This window comes from Oncorhynchus keta, chromosome 10, assembly GCF_023373465.1.
Source record: "Oncorhynchus keta strain PuntledgeMale-10-30-2019 chromosome 10, Oket_V2, whole genome shotgun sequence".
Lineage (NCBI taxonomy): Eukaryota > Metazoa > Chordata > Actinopteri > Salmoniformes > Salmonidae > Oncorhynchus > Oncorhynchus keta.
This window is the reverse complement of record NC_068430.1, coordinates 54,031,699-54,046,233: the sequence shown is the minus strand read 5'-3', so window position 1 is coordinate 54,046,233 and position 14,535 is coordinate 54,031,699. Positions and strand designations below refer to the sequence as shown.

Below are 14,535 nucleotides of genomic sequence, written 5' to 3'. Positions count from 1 at the left end.
AGCCCAGCCGTATATACAGTACCAGTCAAAAGTTGGCACACCTACTCATTCAAGTCATTGAATGAGTCTTTATTTGGACTATTTTCTACATTGAAGAATAATAGTGAAGACATCAAAACTATGAAATATGTAGTAACCAAAAACAAGTGTTAAACTAAATCAAAAAATATGTTATATTTGAGATTCTTCAAAGTAGCCACCCTTTGCCTCGATGAAAACTTCGCACACTCCTGGCATTCTCTCGACCAGCTTCATGAGGTAGTCACCTGGAATAAATCTAAACAGGTGTGTCTTGTTCAAAAATTGAATTTGTGGAATTTATTTCCTTAATGCGTTTGAGCAAATAATTTGTGTTGTGACAAGGTAGGGTTGGTATACAGAAGATAGCCCTACTTGGTAAAATATCAAGTCCATAAGAACAGCTCAAATAAGCAAAGAGAAACGACAGTTCATTACTTTAAGAGATGAAGGTCAGTCAATAGCGAAAATTTGAAAAATATCGAAAGTTTCTTCAAAGTGAGGTCACAAAAACCATCGCTATGAAACTGGCTCTCGTGAGGAACGCCACAGGAAAGGAAGACCCAGAGTTACCTCTAATGAACATATCCTCTGCAGCAGAGTTCAAGTAACATACACATCAACTGTTCAGAAGAGACTACGTGAATCAGGCCTTCATGGTCAAAATGCTGCAAAGAAACTACTACTAAAGGACACCAATAAGAAGAAGAAACTTGCTTGGGCCAAGAAACACAAGCAATGGACATTAGACAGGTGAAAATCTGTCCATTGGTCTGATTATCCAAATGTTAGATTTTTTGGTTCCAACCGCCTTGTATTTGTGAGACGCAGAGTAGGTGAACGCATGAACTCCGCATGTGTGGTTCCCACCGTGAAGAATGTAGGAGGTGATGTGTGGGTGTGCTTTTCTGGTGACACTGTCTGATTTATTTAGAATTCAAGGCACACTTAAACAGCATGGCTAACACAGCAGCAATATCCAATCATTTGTTTTTCAACAGGACAATGAGCCAAAACACAACTCCAGGCGGTATAAGGGCTATTTGATGAAGGAGGTGATGGAGTGCTGCATCAGATGACCTGGTCTTCACAATCACCCGACCTCAAACCAGTTGAGATGTTTTGGGATGAGTTGGACCGCAGTGTGAAGGAAAAGCAGCCAACAGGTCCTCAGCATATGTGGGAACTCCTTCAAGACTGTTGGAAAAGCATTCCAGGTGAGAGAATGGTTGAGAGAATGCCAAGAGAGTGCAAAGCTGTCATCAAGGCAATGGGTGGCTACTTTGAAGAAACTCAAATATATTTTGATTTGTTTAAGCCTTTTTTGGTTACTACATGGTTCCATGTGTTATTTAATAGTTTTGATGTCTTCAATATTATTCTACAATGTAGATGTATAAAATATGTACAGATCAAATGTTTGGACACCTGCTCATTCAAGTGTTTTTTTAACCTTTGTTTTCACGAAATTGGGGAATTACCAATTGCAATCTAATTACAATTACAACCCACCCGGGAAACAAGCCACACCAATGTTTAGGAGGAAACACCAACCGATAACCTAAGTCAGCCTGCAGGCGCCTAGCCAGCCACAAGGAGTCGCTAGAGCGCAATGAGCCACGCAGAGCTCCCCTGGGAAAAACCCTCCCCTAACCCAGACAACGCTGGGCCAGGGTAGTAAACTTGACAGACTTGTGTGCATTTGTATTTCTGTAAAAAAAAGCACACACCATCATTTCCCTGTTTTGCCTTCTTGCCAAGTCACCTTTGTAAAAACAGGTTTCTAACCTCAAATGGTTCTTACCTGGTCAAATAAAATCTCTGGCCACCGTACCATAGAGAGAAGTGCTTATTAAAAACAACTTGACTGTTAGAAGCGAGAGAGCTGTACTATTTATTTGGACAGAAATAGCCTAGCCAGTTCCCTGTGAGGCCTCAAAGGGAGTTCACGATTGGGCCTCGTTCCAAAACAACCAGACGGTGAACTGAGAGGTAAATTCCAAAAGGGGAAAGAAAAGGCCTCTTTACCTCTCCCGCTTTCCCTTGTTCGCTCCCCCTAGCCTTGAATTCCAGGCTCAAATTACCAATGGCCTCAAAGTCTTTAAACTTCACTAGAAGAGGCCATTTTGGAGAGGAGTCTAAGGACACAAAATGAACAGCAGAGAGAATACTTTCTCCCTCCCTATCCTGCTTCCGCTCTTCCCTGCCTATCCCTCACTGACTGCCTCACTTTTATTTCACTCTCCAGACAGTTAAGCCACACACACACACACTTGTATCGTGTGTCCCTGGAGGGATAGTGCATGTATGGCATCACAAGAAGGGAGAGAGAAACCAGGATGTGTACACACACACACACACAACTACACACCTAGCTACAGTGTAGCAGGGCGGAGTAAAGGCGTCAGCATGCCTCATTTCAGCTGGCGGCCAGCTGAAGTCGGCCAGGCGAACCAAACGAGTGTGCTTGCATACTCCTTTTAAAAGACCTTCGCTTGAAAAACAGGGAAGAGGCAATAGTACTGTTTGTCCATTTTGAGACACCGTAGCCAGTATACTGAAAATGAATGCAGGAAACTAAACGCAAGAAATCTGCCATTCATTTTTTGTTTTTGCCGAGGAGATCTTAGTCGTGCAATTTTACTTTTAAGATTTTTGGTGGAGTATTCTCAATGAAAACGAGTCATCTCTTGTTGAATGACAAAAACTTAGTTGACCAATAACGGACGGAGGGGTGTAGACTTCAGCTTCCAAACCTTGGCTGGCCCCGGGGAAAACATTTTTTTATACCCAAACATTCTTATTTACTGTAGCTTTCGTTGAAAGCATTTGCATAGGAAACATTAGGCTAGGCCTACGTCTGTCGCACAGAAATAATGTGTTACTAGCACAGAGTAGTAGGCCTACACATCAGAGAGACACCGCGTCAAGTCATTCCCATGTTTGGCTGCCAAAGATTAGCCTACACCAACCCTCGGTCACCCCGAAACCACACTGCAATGGCTGTGCGTATTCTGCAATACCGCACTCACATTACCGTACAGACTAGGGATGCACGATATAGTCGGTGAACATATCGGAAAAATGCCAACGTCGGCCCGATGTCTAGTTTAAAAGCCAACGTCCAAAACCGATGTCAAAGCTGACATGCATACCTATAATAACTTAGGTAGATGTAATGAGGAAAGAAAAATACAGCGCTACACAGAACAAAAATCAGAAAAATTCTAGGCACACAGTTTCAACAAGTAAACAAGTTCAAGTCGAGCAGTCATTTGAAGTGGCAAGACATTTTCAGCGAGACAAAGGCGAAATCCATTAACACCAAGATAATAGAATTCATTGCCCTTGACAATCAACCGTTCTCTGTTGTGGATGATGTTGGCTTTCACCGACTAGCCAAGCACCTCGGCACACATTACCAAGTAGGTGCTATTTTGAAGATGTTGCCCTACCGGAGTTAAGACAGTATTGTTGAAATGCACATCTATGAGTGTCACTTCTATTAGCTTCACGACTGACATTTGGACAAGCGATGTCAGCCCCATGAGCATGCGGAGTCTGACAGCACAGTGGGTCGACGAGGATTTTGTACTGAGAAAAGCCATATTGCATGCTCAAGAATGTGCTGGTTCTCATACCGCTGCTGCCATTTCAATGGCATTAGACAACATTAACACACTCCTAGCTCCATTCGAACAACTGACTCGAGAGAGAAATAAGCTCAAGTGTGTCTGCAGCAGACTTGATACACTGTCATGGCATTGAAATGCCTGCTCAACAAAACTGCTGACACATCGTGGGGTTAAAAAAAGTACTCTACAAGAGGCTGTGAACATGCGATTTGGTGGCATTCTCTCTGAGCCTGTGTCGCCACCATGCTCAATGCTAGGTAGAAGGAGTGCTACTTCAGTGCAGACAAGAAACAGGGTTTATGTGAAATTTAACAGACAGAGCTGGACAAGATGGAAACGGACACAGTGACAGTGCGCACCAAGGAAGGGAAGCCACAGACAGACTTCCCTGATTGACATGTATGACGAAATCCTGGTTGAGACTGAACAAATGAACAACAAAACAGCACAGCAAGTAAGTGAAAGAAATAGGTTTTGATTATGTTTTACTGATAATGGGAACATACGTAAATGCCAACAAAATAACGTTTGTGTGTGTGTGTGTGTGTTAACTATTTAATGACTGGAATGCTTAAAAAAAAAAAGGCAGCTAAATTTTTTAAATATCGGTTATCGTATCTTTGTTTTGTCAATGAAAATATTGAATATCGGTATCAGACAATAATGTCATATCGGTGCATCACTAGTACAGACCGGACGGAATGAAACCTCACGGGCTCGTTGGATTGAAAAACATGCTAGCTTACATGCAAAAACTCCAAAAGGGATACAGTACCTTGGTAATGCGAGTGCCGCACAAGTATTCTGTTAGCAAAATGTTTGTGAGAGCCCACCAGAAACCTTTAGCGTAATAGAAGACCATAGCCCTAGCACAACGCAAGACTCATTAACCCCCGCAGAACGTAAGAGAAATACACTTGAAGTGGACAAAGTGGTTCAGAAAAGCTAGTCTCGCGTTTCGATTCTTCAATGACGTGTTGCTTCAGCACTGGGGTAGGCTATAGCCTAGCATGTTTCACTGTGGGCTATTTTTAAATTGTGGCTGATTGGCATCAGAAAAAGAGGACAAGCGATGCTTGAGGTCTAGATTGAGGGTATGGGCTCAAAGACAAAAGGAGCTTACTGGTTCACATTGTACTGGCTGAATTGACAGAACATGTGTGGTGGGTGATGAGAAGTAGGATAGAGCATTGATCAAAGGTGAATAGCCATCTTCTGGGGAACAAGTAGGAAATCAAGGCCTCAATGAGAAATATTTCCAAACTCATACCTCTTTCGTTTTCTCTTGTGCACACACATTCACACGCTGACGTCAGAGACTGATTCTATAATCGTGTGTTGTACACGGACTGGGATGAGCGCTTCACATTTGAGCTGCGGGGGGCATCGTCAATTAACAGGATAGGCGACATTTGTTCACATATTTTTCTGTTTTGGAAAAATAGAAAATAGAGGCTAAGGTTCTTGAAGCAGGTAGAAGGGTAAAGCTCCTCACTAAAATCCGACAATATTTGGCAGAATTCGGTCATTTATGCAAACCTTTCAAATGAAAGTAACGCAGCGAGAGAGGGGGGGGGGAATAAGGGCAGGAGTGAAAGTACAGTTTGCATTATACCGGCTCTTCCATCTCTCTTACCATCTTTGAATCTAATATCCACCACCCGCTGCTCCCTCAAAAAAAACGCAATTACGTGACAACAACAGTCTGCTCTATGCACAACACAATTATTCCCCACATCGACAGTCTCCTGGTCTCACAAGAAAAAATGTCTGCATCAGATAGGACACCAGCTGGCCTCCTGCTAAAAGCAACCCCTGAAAGTAAACATGGGATACTACTAAGAGAAGAGCTATCATGGTAATAATCCCACGAACTGGTATGAGTCCCAACTTCAGCATCCTTTTTAGTTAATGATATATTTCAACATCTGATATCACGATATTGACGTGTCCTTCACATCGTCGAGCCAGCAAAAAAACTACAAAAGAAAAGTAGAATGACTAAACCGTGACTTCCAGTCGAATTTTGGTCAGCCGGCGTGTCGTCAGATCATTATGCCGCCATCATGATCTGACAGTTCTCATGCCGTGCGGTCAGGCGGCGAGGAACACATTGCAGCCTTCCATTAACACAACAATGTCCAGCTGTCTGAATGGACCGGGACCAGACTGGGGATGAGAAGGACACAATGGAGAACAAAGGGGGAGAGAGTGCCATAGGAGGATGGGGGGGGAGCAGGCCGACAGAAGGGCCAGTACACAAAATCAATCATCTGTTTCGGGAGCAAACAAACCAAGCCACTGTCCACTGGGGCAACAGAGGAAAGGGAGGAAGGGGTGTATATTTGGTCACACAATATTCCAGCCTGCCCTATCACTTTCTATTAGTCAGACTGAGACATCAGAGCTGCTCATTGAATAAATAAAAGTCTGCTTCTCGATGTTCTGAGGTCTAAGCTAACAAATCGGCTTAGCTTAGCTGTGAAGACCCCGTACAATGTGAGTCCAGTCAACAGTCATCACGGGACGGTTACTTTCTTACATTTGTTGTAACAACAATGTACGCGTTAGCTACATTTGTTTGAACTCATTGGCTTCCTGGGTGTCGAGGGTGTAATTTCCCACTGAGAGAGTGTGTGTGTCTCACTCACACACATGGGTCAGCACTTGCACCACCTCGCACTGATGTTCATCACAACACACATACGTATGCTAACGCTAGGCTAGAGGCAGCATCGCAGACAACACAGAGAGGCCATTTTACATGCCTGGGATCTCCTGGGTTTAGCCCATGTGTCTGCTTCCCACAAAGTATATTCTGTTCGGGGCCCAGGAAATGCAATAATACAATGATTTAGACAGCAACCAAAAACAACAACATTTAGTATTTAATAAAGTAAGCATGGCTGAGTGAAAACAAAATCAGACCATTGCATGATTGTGGTCAGGACGGAGTGCACACATCTACTGCTGCCAAACCTTCAATTCAACTATAACCCATTTTGGGAGGGAGACATGTAGCAACTCTGGAAAGGGGCAATGAAAAAAGGCAGCCTTCACGAGGCTGCAGTGGGTAGGGAGGTGTTGAGCGGCCCGACACAGATTTCTTTCATCTTCCTCATTTGCTCTCTGCGGTGCAACACCCTTTGTGTAAACACACAAGTCAGAAATATGGTTTCGCAATGGTTTCACCTGACCAAGGCAAATGTGTCAGTACTCTGACCTCGAGCTTGTTTTATTGTCCCTGCCACATAAGAGGGGAACATGGCCAAGCTCTTCTTCCCTGAAGAAGAAAAGCTAGTCTCTGCCGTACACAACAGGTCTCTTCATTAAATCAGAGCCTTTTGTGAGAAAAAAAACGAATAAATAAAAACTAGGAAGGGAGAAACTGCCTGTGTGGGAGAGCAAGACGGAAAGAGAAAGAACGAAAGAGAAAGCACAGAGAGCGAAGAACAGAGCATGAGGGCGGAAAACCAAAGAGAAGAGAGAACATGAGAGAAGGGGAGAGAGGGCGTGAGGAGAAAGCAAGAAAGAACGAGAGGAGAGAGTGTGAGATGATTACGTAGCTCACTCGCCCGCTTCTCCTGGCCTTGTTTTTCCCCCAGCCTCTTCCTCCTCCCCCTCCATTATTTTCCCAAGAAGCTTTGCTCCTCGCCACACAACAGAATTACCCAGCAGAGCCCTCTGCAACACTGCTCTCCCAGTGCCATGGCTGGGTTGAGGAATCGGCAAGCCCCATTGGAGCAACTCCAGAGCGCCTGGGCCAATCAGAGGGCACCAGAGAGCCAGGCGTCACAGCGACTTTTTTTAACCCCATTGTGCAAGACAAGCCAGCAATACAACACAGAGCAGCTGCCGAAGAGCAGAGAGAGAAAGAGCGAGAGAAACAGAGAGAGGGAGCAAAGGAACAAGAGACATAGCAAGAGGGAGGGAAAGAGTCACATACGCAGGCAGTCACACACACACACACCCTTAAACAAACATGTTCAAATGCAGGCAACCTTCACTGGCATGGACATGAGCGAAACAATGTTGCAAAAGTTATCAATATCCAGCATGTGCAGTACTACCCACAATCTTGCGATCGTCCAGTCAGTAAAAAGGATTGCTCTCAGCAACCATAGCTGAGAGCAATCTCCTAATAAAAGAAGCAGAGATAATGGATTCACTGAAAGCCAGTGTTTCCGCTGCAGTCATTTAGCTGTGGCGCTGCACCAAAATCATTGCCACACGTCCAAAAAAATATGGAATATTAAGAGAGAGAAAAAGTACTCTAAAATAATAACAAAAAAACAAACTGACAACCCCATAGTAGAATATTTTATCTATATAGGCGGCTTGTCGTGTGATCTATGTGAGATAAATGTTCCTCTCGAGGCGTATTCAAGTTACGACTGCCATCTAATATAGACGGCAAAAATAGGCTACATTTATTTAGTGGGCAACTCAAACTTTTAGTAGTCACATCGGTTTACACTTTAAATGGCCTGCGTATGGTCTAATGAACAAAAACCTGAATTCATGTGATCACTGAATAAGCTTAAACAAAATAGGCCTATCTGCTTGCACTTTGTGTAGGCGGTGTATCCATCTACCGCACTGTCGTAACCTTGCTTTTTATTTCGCTGGTTAGGCCTACGTTAGCCATTTTCACATGAGCTAGGCTATCCAAAGAAAGTAAACTTGGCAATGTGTCGTAATCTCACGTAGGGGAGAGTGAAAATGAACTCTTGCGGTGGACAAATTCAAACATTTTATCCCCACACAAATAATGGACAGTCCAATATGTTAATAATTTTTAAATGAGCTTCAGTCATTTATAAAAATAATCCGGAGGGGGGGGGCACACCCTCCTCCGTGAACTCCACCCCCCACTACAGGACATTTATTTGTAGAAGAAACACTTCTGAAAGCCATTGCAAATCACTACCAAACAAGGAGGTAGCTAAAGTGAAACCACAGACTCTCAAGACACAACCGAGCTTCTCTTATTAATTCTCTGAGCCATGAATTCAATCCGTCCAACTGGCCATATAATGACACATTCAAAACAGTGACTGTGCTCTGCATAAGCAGAAACTCACCACTGCATTACCATGTCAATGGACACACCTGCCCTCCATGTAATGAAACGAAGTGTCATCAGCATACAAATGGGGTAGCTAAAAAAAATAGCAAATTTCCCCCCACTCTCTTTGCTCTTCCTAACAACCAACCACATCGCCTTAGCCTAAAGTAGTCTGCACGACGGAGCTGGGATCCTGTCTTCCTTTGTTGAAAACCGGCCGGCATCCTGCCAGTCTCTCTCACACACAAAGGTGATCCAAATAAGATGCAACTATGTCAACATTTGAGAAACAACTTCCCCTTACATGGATTAGTGTTATGTTAGTTCAATGACACATTGTTGCCCCAACAGTAATGATCACTTGCAGTTATTTTACAGCTGTGTGGGTGTAGCCATCGATCCACTTTAATAGGAACACCACAAAAAAAAAAAAACAGACCAGACTAATCTTGCCCGTCCGCACATTCCTTCAGATCTCTGAAAGTTTAGCGAGGCCCACTTTTGGGGGGGAATTCCACAGCCCCACACACACAATAATGCAAAGGAAATCCGAGCAGATGTTATTCAACAGTACTCTCGAAGATAAGCTTGCCAAGGCAAAACACAAGTGTACAGAAGCCATTTTCTCTTTCTGAATGACTCTTACGTTAACTCCTTTATGTTGATTGCGTGTTATACGTAGGCTAAATTCTTTATGTTACGCGGGCGGTGGGAAGTGTTTTACCCTCACAAGGTGACCCTGTGTAAGTGGTGCCTAAAAATGCTAAATGGTAGGCTATATGAGGCAGGTTATAGAAAATGAACAAGTCAAGTAGACCATGCGGACATTTCACAATATTTGCAGGTTGAGTTAAGAAAGCGAGCCATTGTGTGTCCATGTCCCAATTCTCCCTGCATTTCTTAGGGGCTTGTGTGCTTGTCTTTGTCTCTCTTGGTGAGCACACCGTTTGTTCTAGATAACAAGAAGGGTCAGGCCAGGGGGAGTGTGGGGGGGCTCATGTTTCAAACGGTTATGAGTGGCCAGAACGGCAGCGGCGAGGCTATTAAAAGATGGGAAAACATATTCAGAGAATGCGCGCCGGGACCAATCGAAATAAGTCTCTGCTCTGTGCGCCTTACCACCGGCATGCTTCGAGAGCAACCAACACATTTCAATCCTGCCTATTCAGTATGAAATTGGCAAGGTCGTGGTAGCCGCACTACTAAGGTTGTAGAAGCCAAACTGTTTCATCAAATCACCAGTCCATCAGTGACATTTAAGTTTTCCCATTTTATTCCTGACAATCTGCAAAAATGGACTGACAGTATTTTGTGGTTATACAAAACAGGAGCACTTGCTCTTGATGTGTAGGCCTAGCATGCTGTGTTGTGACACCGAAGGCTTCTAATCTAAGCAGATCTAATCAACAGCAGCATACCTTGCTATACTATCAAATAGAGTACACGCATCCAAACGTTACAGCAGCTCATCTATTTGGGTTGAAATGAAGACTGACAAATTAACCATTATACACTCATTTAATTTGTAGAAGAACTTTGACATTTGAAGAATATTTGTAGAAAACATGGAAAATGTGTATTATTATTCCAAAAGGGCTAGGTAATGACACACTGAACACTGAGTTGGACACAACACATTCGCTTTGACTAGGTCGTCACACATCCGGTTCCAGATTGGCCTACACAGGCAAAGCTGGGAGGAAATCAAACTGAGTTATTTTTCTCACTGTAGCCAACTCTGCTCTGCGAGCAATAGACAGTGCATGTACAGGTAACTGCCAAAATAAAGGAAACACCAACATGAAGTGTCTTAATAGGGCATTGGGCCACCACTAGTCGTTCTGGCGATTCTACAAGTGTCTGGAACTCTATTGGAGGGATGTGACACTAATCTTCTATGATAATGTTCCATCATTTGGAATCTCCCATAAGTGTTCAATTGGGTTGGCATCTAGTTATTGAGACACACTCTTTAAGCCCCCTATGCTCCTTTGAGACCACTCTCAAAGTCAATGAGATATCTTCTTCTAGCCATGGTGGCCAAAATAATGGGCAACTGTTTCATTAATTCAGGAACCACACCTGTATGGAAGCACCTGCTTTCAATATACTTTGTATCCCTCATTTACTCAAGTGTTTCCTTTATTTTGGCAGTAACCAGTACCTCATGGAGTCTACATGGGGCAGCTGAGTTTACCCAAATAACTCAGGCAATGATGAGGGCAGCTATTGTGGCGTCCTAATGAATTTAGAAAACTATATAACATAAGCTCAACCGCAATGGCCTTTTACTATTGTAACAATGCATAAGTTAAAAAAATGTAATGGCTGCCAGCCAGTACACAAAATTAAATGTGAAGATCAGTAAGCCTTCTTACTGATCTTACAATTAGGCCAACGTCAACAACAAGATCCAGGCCAGTCATGCATGGGTGAAGCTAAAAATAAACTGAGAGGGCTCTACAACTCTCTACAATGACAGGAAAGATTCATTTGGCTACACTGGTGGCAACGAAGTGAAACAGTTGCCCGTCGAGTTCATCGTGTGTGTCATTAACAGGGCATTGTTCAACATAGACCGAGAGTCAAACAGGCCAAACGGTGTTTAATCAACTTCGCCGGAAAAACAGAGCTCAGCATCAGCATCCGAGTCTACAGCGATTCCATTCTAGCGCTCCGGCTCACTTGTTGAAATAAAAATGGAGGCTAAAAAATGGAAACGCGAGCTCCCTCAAAAATACCACCCATTTCTATTCTCCACCACAGATGTTGGGGGTTGGTGGATGGGGGAGGTGGAGAAGAATGAGAAAAGCAAGTCACTACTAATTGAGATATGGCTTTCTATTAGCTTGAATCGACAAAGAAAAAGTTTTCCATAATCATAAATAGCCTACTTTTTTTTTTACCCCACAAGGCAAATACACTGAACTCAAAACGTAGCTAGGGTTAGGCTAACATTAGTATTGGCTAACTCGGAATAAATAACAGAATAGCCTAGCTCAATGTAAACACAACTGTAAACATGTTCAGCAAACGTAGCTATACTCACCATCTCACAACTCAGACTGATAATGAAATACTAAATCAAGTGAGTACACAATCAACTGGAAAATGTCCATAGTTAGCTACATCCTTGCTAGCCTAGTCAACTAGCTAACTTCCTTGAGGACATTTCCCTCACTAATATTCGTCCAAGGCTGCTCCTAAATGCAGAGCTAGCTACCAAGAAAAGCAACTTTGTATCAAACTGATGATTCCAAACTACAGCCATCTACACCCACATTATCAACTTCCTAAGGCAAGCAACTTGTAAGCAACCTAGTTATCTAGTCAATCTAGCTAACAAGCTCATATAGCTAGCTAGCTAACTAGCTAATACACACCAAACCAGGGTCCCATGGAGCCTATTGAGAGTGTCTTCTTGAAACGTGGTTTATTCTAATGTAGTTGGCTAGTTGTAGTATAAAACCACTTACTACGTGGACAGTCACTTCAACGGGAAAATGTATATAGCTACTAGTTAACAGCTAGCTAGATTTCCTATTTTTAGGTAGACTATAATCAATGTAGTGAGAACCAAAAAACGAAAGATGGATATTTATCTTGATATGAATATTCAGCTGCTCAGCCATCGTGGGAACCAACCATTAGAAGTTGAAACCTTTGTAAGAGTTATGGAAATGGTGTAACTAAATAAAATGCACTCATTGCTGAGCTAACGTTAGTTCAATTAAATTAACAAATGCAAAATAATACAATGTTTCAGGTTATCATAAAACAAGAATACATAGTGTTGATATTAGGTAACGTCAGCAAGCCTAGCGAACTACCAAAGAATTCCAATGAATGCGGCTAGCTAAATTACATGAATTGCACGAGGACCTGGCCAAAACCAAGGATAATCATTGCATAGATCAACTGCTTTGCGACGTTAGACAACATCAGGAATATTAGCAAAAGGAATCTAAACTATGAAAAGACTTAAACTACCCCATGAAGGACGACAAAGTGACAGTTGCATTAGCTAGAGAACAGGGTTACTGATACAGAATTTATATTGATGGCGTTATAATACTGAAAAGACAAAAAGCAATTCAATGTGTTTAAACTAAAACATTGAAAAGTTAAATCATCCCCCTCAAAATACACATTTAACATGACAACCACTCACCTAGTGAGACATTCCAACCCAGCACAAATAAAATATCCTCCTGTGTTGTCTGCAGATCTTCGAGTATTCCAACATCAAATCGAACTAGACCAGTAGGCCTCAACCTCGGCCTCGGCGTCTCCTGTATCCTTTGCCCCCCAAGATAGCTCCCTCTCCCGGGGTAGGAAACAAACTTCTCTATGTCTCCCACGCAAAGGTTAAAAGTTTAATTCCCTGTCCTGCTTGGGCACCGTATTTCCATCGCGTGTCTATGTTGAATCCCCGGTGCTTGGATCTATTTATTATGGCGTTTTATATGATTTACAATTGATATTTATAAAGGGGTATATGCTGCTCTATGTTGTACAGGGCTCTGATTCTGTCTTGGGTTCTAACATTCGCAGTGGCACCCATCCCCCTCCACCGGCATCGACCGCGGGTCCCAGCGAAAGTGACACACAACCATGCCACCGGGTTTCCCAAGCGATGATGCAGGGGCTGATTAATAGGGCGGGTTTTGCGCCGATGTCCTGCCTCCTATATATTTATTAGTCTGTATGAGCAAGCGATTGGGCGACGAATTTGGATTTTCTCTACGCAGAGGGCGTGACGTTCTTCTAGGAGGGGTGTGGAAGCACATTCGGATTCTGCTATGTGTAGTGGTGGCACACAGGAGTGAGAGCAAGTGACCGTAGAAATGGATGGATTTGGCAGAGAATTTGATACAAAAAGCGGACCCGTGTCTACAGTACGAAGAAAATGCTCAAGTAATTAAATGAAAAAGTCGTGGATTTTTTCTCTCATTATTTTATAGAAGGATTATATTGCTTGAATGTTGTATGTGTTTGCTCAACGCAAAGAGAAAACAACTTCGTTACATACAGATTAGAGTAGCCAATTTTTAGCTAAACGGGGTCTACCGGGCCCCATAAAAGGAAATACGACAGAATATGAGATGTCGGGCGAGTTTGTATGATCTGGCATGGGATTGGGCAGGGAAATTGACCAGGGTTGTATGTATTAACTCTGGTCCCACCTACTGCCCAGCCCGAATTCAGTCACTCCACACTTGACTGGGGATAACCATTGATACTCTTCACGAAAATACAATCTATTCGAATGGCTCATTAACTGCACGAAAATACCATGTTTGCGAGCAGATCGTATTTTCTTGTAAAAAAAAAACACATTCCATAGCAGTAAAACATATATTTGATTTTAGGCTATATTCTACTGTTCATGTTCGACTGTTCTAACGCACATTCAAAGAATGGATGAAATGTTAGATTCCGCTTCCATTATCCTTCATTGGTAAACAATAAATCATAACTGCGTTTGAGGATGACTGGATGTAATTAAGCGTTCATGCGATTGGCTTCTTAATTTGTTCTAACGTCATGAGACCTGGGAGAATAATTGGGATTGGCTAAAATGACCACGCTACTGTCATTTGTTGTGCAACGGTGGGAAGTGGAAATACGGCTAGACGATATAACGCTGTTTTTTCACGCTTCTCAAAATGTATAAATTGTTACTTTTACTCATAAATTGTTCCGAACCCAATGCATTTTGACAGTAGGTGACAAATGTAACCACAACCTCACAATAAAGATGTTAAACTGTGTACATTTTTGTGAATATAAATGATCAATTTGAGACCTTCC

At 42.8% G+C, this 14,535-nt stretch overlaps 1 protein-coding gene across 1 annotated transcript in view; it reads right to left on the bottom strand.

Moving 5' to 3' along the window:
- The window catches only part of setd5 (SET domain containing 5), a 49,679-nt gene extending 36,256 nt beyond the window's left edge, over positions 1 to 13,423 (bottom strand). The window contains 1 exon segment of the mRNA XM_052527293.1: positions 12,893 to 13,423. The gene's annotated coding sequence lies outside the window, so the exon portion shown is untranslated.
- Between the last annotated feature and the right edge of the window lie 1,112 nt (positions 13,424 to 14,535).